General features: G+C 51.0%; 1 pseudogene; it reads right to left on the bottom strand.

Moving 5' to 3' along the window:
* Positions 1 to 5466: 5466 nt before the first annotated feature.
* Positions 5467 to 7079, bottom strand: LOC102483570 (pre-mRNA-splicing regulator WTAP-like; annotated as a pseudogene).
* Between the last annotated feature and the right edge of the window lie 1733 nt (positions 7080 to 8812).

The following is an 8812-nucleotide window of genomic DNA, read 5'->3' as shown; positions in this document are numbered from 1 at the left end:
GACGTTTGCCTGGGGCGGACCTCGGGGCGGAAGGTGGGCACACGAGGACCCACCGGGCAGCACCGAGAGCTGCTGTACCCAGCGCCCGCTGCAGCGCCTTCAGAGCCTGGGCAGCCCCGCAGGCCAGCCATTAGAACCATCGGTGAGGGGACTGAGCTGCAGCCGGACAGCCCAGCCCGGGCAAATGGCATCTGCGACCCACCTCCGGGCCTCTCGGAGTTGCCCCCACGGGAGACCGAAGAGGGCTGCCCGCCTCCCCAACCCCCTTCTCCCTGCTGCAGCCGCCCTCATCCCGCTTCTCCGAAAACCACCACCTCCTTCCCGAGGTGGGCGGGCCGGCCTGCACCTACCCTGGAGACGGAGTGGCCACCAACTAGGACGGGGCAGCCGGGGAAGGAGGCGTCCCGACGGAACTGAGAAGGCCAGCGTCAGGGGGTGTGAGCGGGCCGTCACCCTGCGGCGGGGGAAGGCCCCTCCACCTCCAGTTCTGCGTCCTCCCCATCCTCTCCCCATCCGGCTCACCTTCGCTTGCCTGTGACTGAGTGCCTGGACTTGCAGGGTCCTTCTGCCAAGGCCCCTTCTGCCCTCAGCAAGGAGCCAGGTGAGTCAGATCACAGAGGCCGGGAGGTTAAAGCCCTTGGTGGCATCTAGGCCATTTAGGATAAAATCCTCACTCCTTTTGTCTGGCCAGGGAGTCTTGCCTGCTGGTACCCCTCCCACCCACTCTCACCTTTCTGAGGTCATCTAGCAGCCCTCTTGCCCCTATTAAAAATAATATTTTTTAAAGTAATGAATTTTTTTAGTAATAATTTTATTTATTCATTTATTTTATTTTGATCAGAGAGAGAGAGAGACACAGAGAGAGCGGGAAGGTGAGAAAGCAATCCACCAGTTAGCTTAATGGCTATGTCACTGGATTCCCATGTAGTAGACTGCGGTTTGAGTCCCAGACCCGGTGGCTTAAACTCACGCCGGGCGCATGTGTGTGAGTGCCCAGGATCCCCAGGGGAGAATGGAGGAGAAGGGATGTGGCATGGCCATCCCCCTTGGGGGGTGATTTCTCGCTTTATATCTCTCTGTCTCTTTCCAGTGAATGCATATATCCTATAATACATTTTTTAAGAATTATTTTTATTTAATTTTGTTTATCCATTCATATATTTAAATTTGACCAGAGAGAGACAGAGAAAGAAAGAGAAAGTGAGAAAGTAAGCTACCAGGTCCAGGACTTGAACCATGGTCAGCCATGTGGGAGTGCCCAGCGCTTTAACCTCCATACCACCTGCTGGTCCCTATAATAAAATTTTTTAAAAATTGTAGAAGGGATGGGGCCAGCAGGTGGTATGGTTGGTTAAGGGCGCTGGACTCCCACATGGCCGGCCACAGTTTGAATCCCAAACCTGGGGCTCGCTTTCTCACTTTCTCTCTCTCTGTTTCTCTATATCAAATTAAAAAAAAAATTATAGAAGGGGCCAGGTGGTGGCACAGTGATAGCATCCCTGGACCCATATGGAAAAGTCCTGGGTTTGCATTCCAGGGTCTCCCTAAGTCCCTGATCTGGGCCGGCTGGCGGAGACTGGAAGGGATTGTGGTGTGGGGGCCCTGTTGGAGGTGCCTGTCTTTCTCTCTTTCTCATGAAATAAATACATCTTTTTTAAAGTTCATGCAAAGTGCATATTATGTAAAAACTATGCATGGATTTCACATTTCCTTTTTGCACCAAAATAAGCTCATACTTTACTTCCATTTTCTGCAAACATTTTGAAGTCCCTTTGTTTTTATTTTTCTTCTAAAAAATCTTCTTACTATTATTACTACAATGAAATTTAGCACTTCCATGGAGCATTTTGTACTAATTCTTTGGCTACTGTGGTCTTTCCCCTTGGGGACGATTTACTGTGTCAAGGGGCACGGGTTGCTCTGGCTTCTTCTGTCCCCTCCCCCAACCCCCCTTTCCCATTCCAGTGGGGACCACTTAGCCCCTTGCTTTGCTGCACTAGAAAGATCACAAAAACAGCAGGGCAGCCCAGAGGAAGTGCAGAGGTCACAAAGCAGAGGACAGTAAGCGAAGCCAGGGAAGGGAAACAGCTGGCCCGGCCCTGTCTTCGAATTGCATCCCATCCTCCTGCAGTGCGTGCGCGTGTGTGTGTGCACACGCGTGTGCGTGCGTGTATACACAGTGGGCTAGGGCATGGTCGGCTGTTCACAGCTATGTCATTAGAACATTCTAAATCTTTTTTTTTTTTTTTTACTATTATTTAACTTTATTTATTTTTAACTTGACCAGAGAGGGACAGAGTAAGAGAGCAAAAGAGAGAGAGAGGGAGAAAGCAAGCTGCTAGGTCCAGGACTCGAACCACAATCGGCCATGTGGGAGTCCAGTGCCTTTAACCACCACGCCACCTGCTGGCCCCATTTTTTTTTTTCATTTAACTTTATGTATTTATTTTTAACTTGACCAGAGAGGGACAGAATGCGATAGTGAGAGAGAGAGAGAGCACTCTCTTTTAAACCATGTATTACTTTGACGAAAAGCTAATTAAGTAGCAAAAGAACAAAACTGCAAATCCGGTAGGTGAGACACGTTTTCCCTGGCTGCATAGATCTGCGTTCCTTTCTTTCTGGCAAGAATGTGCATTTCTCAAATGTTTCTATGCCATCTGTATTTTCTCTAAACTCTTGCGTGTGCTGCCAGGGAACCGTGTGATGATTTTGAGCCTGGCACCTGAAGACAGACAGAGCTACTGCCAAGCCCTGGCGCTGCCGGTGGCTGGCAGGCAACTTGATCCTGGTTTTCCTGGACTGTAAATTGGAGATGATAGTAGCTTACTGCGTAGGGTGCTGGAGGGTTCATTGGAAAACTCAGGAGCCGGATGGTGCACAGCAGAAAATGTGTGGCTTTGGCAGGCACGCCCACAGAAGAGCCTGAGACATCCCTGAGCACTCCGGGCACATGTGTGTCCATGATCCAGACTGGCCGAAGCCAGGGTTCGACTGCTGTGTCAAGACCCTATTGGGGGACCAGCGTAATGGCTATGTCACTGGACTCCCACGTAGTCGACCGCAGTTCGAGTCCCGGATCCAGTGGCTTAAACTCACGCCGGGCGCATGTGCGTGCGTGCCCAAGATCCCGAGAGGAGAATGGAGGAGAAGGGATTATGGCGTGGCCATCCCCCCTGGGGGGTGGGGGTGGTGATTTCTTGCTTTCTGTCTCTGGTGAGCGCATGTGCCCTATAAAGTAATTTTTTTTAATTTTTTTTTCGGAGAGGTTTGGGATTTTTGGGCTATGTTTGTAAACTCTGAATTAAAAAGAAAAAGTTTATCAGGGCAGCAGGTGGCATGGTGGTCTTAAGGTGCTGGATCCCACATGGCTGACTATGTAGTTCAAGTCTCAGACCTGCTGGTATGAAAATGACGCCTATGTGCATGTGTTCCTAAAATCCTGAGAGGAGACTTTAAGAAAAGAGATTGGCATGGCTATCCCCCTTTCTCAAGCTGTGAGCTCTGAAAAGGGAGTCAGGGAGGATTTTCTAGAAAAGGTGACTTAGGGCCCAGCAGGTGGTGTGGTGGTTAAGGGCGCTGGATTCCCACATGGCTGACGGCAGTTTGAGCCCTGGACCTGGCGGTTTGCTTTCTCACTTTCCCTCTTTCTCATTAGGTCTCTCTCTAGTCAAATTAAAATAAATAAACAAATAAATAAAGTTAAATAAAGTAATTGTAAAAAAAAAAAGAAAGAAAAGGCAACTTGGTGTAGGCCTTCAGGGATGCGGCTCTGGTGCATCAAGTTGTGCCCTGCTTTTCTCTCACCTTCACAAGACTGGTTCCTTTTGTCATTCTGGAATGACAGCTTGAATGTCACCTCTTCAGGAAGGCCTTCTCTGACCACCCCCAGAAAGGAGACCCTCTAGTCTATCTTAGTTTCTCAGTAGCCGTCCTATTTCTGCATCGGTCTGCTTGCCTCCCCCAGAGACAGAGAACAATGACCTTGTCCCTGTGTTCAGGCTGTGTCCCCAGGGCCCTGGGTCTGCAGTGAAGACCCAGTCTTTGTGGAGTGAAGAGATTTGCCAGGTGGACGAGGGCAGAGTTGAAATGGAGAGGGAAGGTCTCTGGAATGTAGTGGACAGGTCAAAGTGGAGGACTTTGGCTCTCCCCCCCAGGCAATTTTTTTTTTTTTTTTAAGAAACCACTTCCTAGGGGGTTGGCCACACCATAATCCCTTCTCCGCCATTCTCCTTTTGGGATTTTGGGCACACATGCACATGCACCTAGTGTGAGTTTCAAGCCACTAGGTCTGGAACTCGAACCGTGGTTGACTACGTGGGAGTCCAGCAACATAACCATTATGCCATCTGCTGGTCCTGGCACGTTTAATTTAATATAAAGAATGCAGTACAAAAGGTGCAAATAAAATGAAGGAACACATTTGCCCATGAACACCAACAGCAATGCTCTTTTTTTAAAAAAAAATATATTATTTTATTTTACTTTATTTATTTTAATTTGACCAGAGAGAGAGGAAGAAAGCTGCCAAGTCTGGGACTTGAACCACAGTCAGCCATGTGGGAGTCCAGTTCCCTTAACGACCATGCCACCTGCTGGGCCCCAACAACACTCTTCTAACATGTGCTTATTGAATGGAATGGGGATTGTATAACGTTCACTACTGAAGGAAAACAACGCAGTAGGTCTCATCACAGCCAATGTCTTTAAACAATCTAGCTGTGAAGTGAATGTTTATAATGCTTGAAACATTTTTTTTCTTTTTTTTAAGAACTGTTTAACTTTATTCATTTATTTTCATTTGTCTAGAGAGGGACAGAGAGAGAAAGAGAGAGTGAGTGAAAAAGCAAGCTACCAGGTCCAGGACTCGAACCATGGTCCACCATGTAGGAATCCAGCGCCTAACCACCAGGCCACTTGCTGGCCTCAATGCTTCAAACAGTTTTAACCTGAAGTTTGACACCACACCTTCATGTCTGTACAGTCCATGGTAAGATTATCTACAGTTTTTGAAGCCATTCAAAGAACAAACCATTGATTAAAAGCACACTGATTTAAGACTCAATTAGGTCAAATAGAGCCCCAGATTAAATGGTTAAATATAGGCGCTACTTGTACTGACATCTATCGTTTGATTCTCTCATGACCATTAGACATTCGTTCTTAGCAAATCAACCCTTTCAAGGCAAAATTGGCCTCATTCGAGTCTTAACCCAGAAGTTCAGTACCAGTCGTGAAGTCCGCAGTCTGACACACAGTGTCTAGGGCACCGTGCTCAAGGTTCCGAGCGATGCATCCTCCATGCTCACATCTTACTGGAATTTTACATGTTCAATTCACGATTTTAAAACCTCTAGGCGTTCATTCCTCCAGAGAGCCTGAGGACACCATGTGACCCAGACCTAAGACTTCTGTTTCTCCCTCTGTCTTCTTCAAGCAGAAATATTTCTCAAGTGTCTACATGCCCTAGGAGGGGAATTTTTCAGAGATGACTGCGTCTTTGGAATAGTCCGACGGCATCAGGCCTTTGGAGCATGGGGAAAGGGAAGAGATAAAAGCTGCAGTGCAAGGTTCACCTGCTAAGTGCTACATGAGCCATTCCCAAGATGGACAGTGTAAGAACGTGGCTTCTTTGGGGGCCAGCAGCTGGTGTGGTGTTTAAGGCGCTGGACTCCCACATAGCTGATCACGACTTCAAGTCCCAGACCTGGCAGCTTGCTGTCTCACGTTCTCTGTCTCTGTCTCTCTCTCTCTGTCTCTGGTGAGCCCTATAGTAAATTAAAAATAATAATAAATAAAATTAAATACATAATTTAAAAAAAAGAATGTGACTTTTTTAAAAAAGAATTATTTTATGTAACTCTATTTGCTTTAATTTAACCAGAGAGGAATAGAGAGAGAAAGTGAGAAAGCAAGCCACCAGGTCCAGGACTCGAACCACAGTCGGCCATGTGGGAGTCCAGCACTCTTAACCACCATGCCACCTGCCAGCCCCAGAATGTGGCTCTTTTTTGGCTCAAAAAGTCTGAGTCCTGGTGTGGAAACGAGCCCTGGGCTGACCCACCACAGCTTTCTCGGAGTGGGACTGTCAGGGGAGTCTTGGCTGGGAAGTGTGGTTTGTTTACCTAGCGGGAGGGGTGGGGGGAACCTTCCAGGCACTCAGTTCATCTTGAGCTTGTTCCAGTTTGTCTTTTTAGTCTTTTCCAATTCACCTTTTATTCTTAGGAAAACAAGGCGATCACTAGATCTGCCATTGCTGACTTCTGTTAGGCAACACTTGCCCGACTCGCATGTGGTCCCAGCGTTGAGTAGCACACGCTTTTGCCTCTTGTCCCTCGGTCGCTAGTCACATTACAAGGATGTTTTCCCCGCATGCGCATTCTTGCCATGGTTGCTTTTGTCCTTTGGACCCCCTTAGCCAGGTATGTCATTAGAGTTAAGATCTGTGAACCTGCAACTTGCCCTCCGAGGCTCACACACGTGCTTCCTGTTGCTTCCATATCAGAGTTCACTCCTCTTGTGCCATAACTCAGAAGTCTGTTCACTCAGTGGAACCTTTTCGGGAAGAGGTTCTTCCTTGGTCAACGTGAATCCAAGGAGTGGCCTCCCGGATGTGGCCACAGCTGCTGCCTGCCATGTGGCACTGCCAGGAGAGGAAGGGTCGGGGAGGACGGCCGGTGGCCTAGCCCAACCAGGATTTGAGGTGGAAGGCAGGGGTGACTTCTGTCCTAGTGGCACACGGACCTTTGCCTGGGCTCATAGATTTATTGTAGGCTAGTGATACTCCAAATGTCTACGGAGCATCTCCTGGTCTTTCAGTTCCTTCAGTCTTCTGATGGCAGACTTCACTGTGAAGCCGAAGTGGGTGCAGGTCCAGGCACCACCGGCTACTGAGTTCATGCAGGAACCACAGCGCCAGATCCCCTCAGCCCGTCTCTTCATCTTAGTTCTGCCACAGAAGGAGCAGGTGTACTTGGCGTGCTGGCTGACTTCAGTTTTCTTCACTATTTTCTGGAGGGAGGTACCATCGCCGGTCCCTATTTACCGGTGATGGCGACCTTCTTGGTGCGTTTAGCCATACTGCTGCCAACTAGGTGTGACCTCAGAGAACAAGGGACTTGTGTTTTTTAACTGCCCTCCACATGTGCTCACAGAAGACAGAGGGGGGAGAGAGAAAGCAGCCCCGAGTAGGATGTGTTCACACCGCAATCCCTTTCCTTCCTTTCTCCTTCCCATCAGGATCTTGGGCACCCATGCACACACATCCTCTGTGTGTTTTTCAAGCTGCTGGGGCTGGGATTTGAACCGCTGTTGGCTGTGTGGGATCCAGCTCCCACAGAACAGCCCTTCACCGTTGTGCAACGGCCCACCCAGGGCCATGGCTTTGACACCAGGATGGAGGATGGAGAACTGGCTTCACCCCGAAGTGTGAATAAGAGGAGGAGGGCGTCTGGATGACTCTCTGGAGAAGTCTGACTGAGATGGGGACAGACATGCCGGGTGGACAGAGGAATAGTATCTTTAATGGCAGACAGGAGAGAATGTTCTTAGAATGAGGGTCACCCATGGAGACTGAGGAAAGAGGGGCACACCTGGAACAATGTCTTTGGGAGGGGACCACAGGGCCCTGGTGTAGAATTTATCTCTGTCGCTGGAAGGCACCTGCTCCTCCGGGACTGAGGGAGGGAGATGAGCCAGCTGTTACCAACACTTGCGCGGGGCAGGAATGTTAGGATGTGCTGTCTACACTGTCCACTGGGCGGCAGGACAGCTGCCCTTAGGTGCTGGGGGAAGGGACAGGTGGCTGGGCAGAGGCCAGGGCCAAGCCATAGAGGTAGCTAGGGAGGGAGGTGAAGGTGGAGGGTGGCAGCCGTAAGTGGAAGGTGACAGGGACTGGAGGAAGCACAGGGCGGGGTGTGATTGAGAACAAGGGTGCAGGGGGGTGGGGAAGGATGGCAAGTCTAGCCCTAGACTGTGGCATCTGATCCTCTGGTCCTCAGAGTTTGGTGACAGTGCCCTTTGGGCTGTGGCTGTGAGCCCTGGTAGCCAAGGTGGAGTGGAAGGTCACTAGGGTTGAGGGCAAAGAGGTGGTGGCCAAGTGCCCCAATGTCGCCTAGGAGGAGAGCAGGGCTTGGGGAGGAGAGGCCGCCAGAAGTGGGCTTCCAGGAATGCAGTATACAGCCAGGGAGATGGGACAGTGGGTGGTGTGGGCCTCAGGGAGGGGGAGGGACAAACCCTGTGTCCCCATGGCAGAGCCAGGATTAGTGAAGGCAGGAGTTGGGGGGCCAGCCTGTTCCTTGGAGGAGCCTCCTGGGCACCTGGGGTTAAGGGCATCTGGGGCCACGAAGGGCAGTTGGCCGATTTGGGAGGCAGAGGCTGGCCTGGGGTGTGAGGCTGCCAGCCTCCAGGCTCCCAGGGGACCCTGCCCTAAGTCCGCGGGCACTCCGCTGTGGGCTGAGCGTTGATCCCCACAGACATCACTCGGAAAGAGCAGAGGAGACAGAAACTGCAGGACCCCGCTGCGCTGTGCCCCCACACCCCACGCCGGGAGCTGTCTCTGGAGTGGACTCTACCCCCATCCCGGGTCCCTGCTGCAGGACCCTCCTCCCATCTGCCTGACGGGGGGAGCACACCGCAGGGGCCTCCACAAGCAGTTTAGGGACAAGGCAGAAATTCCGGAAATTCCAGATTCTTTGGGGGGCCTTGCAGGACCCAGGTCGGTAGGACTCCGCCCGGCTCCTCCGCCCGGCTCCTCCGCCAGGGAGCGCCCTCGGTCCGGTTGGCAGTCGGGCGGCCGTCGGGGGGCGCTGCC

Source organism: Tupaia chinensis, unplaced genomic scaffold (assembly GCF_000334495.1).
Source record: "Tupaia chinensis unplaced genomic scaffold, TupChi_1.0 Scaffold000078_1, whole genome shotgun sequence".
NCBI classification, from domain to species: Eukaryota; Metazoa; Chordata; class Mammalia; order Scandentia; family Tupaiidae; genus Tupaia; species Tupaia belangeri.
The sequence above is the reverse complement of the archived record's forward strand: the minus strand, read 5'-3'. Positions and strand labels throughout refer to the sequence as shown.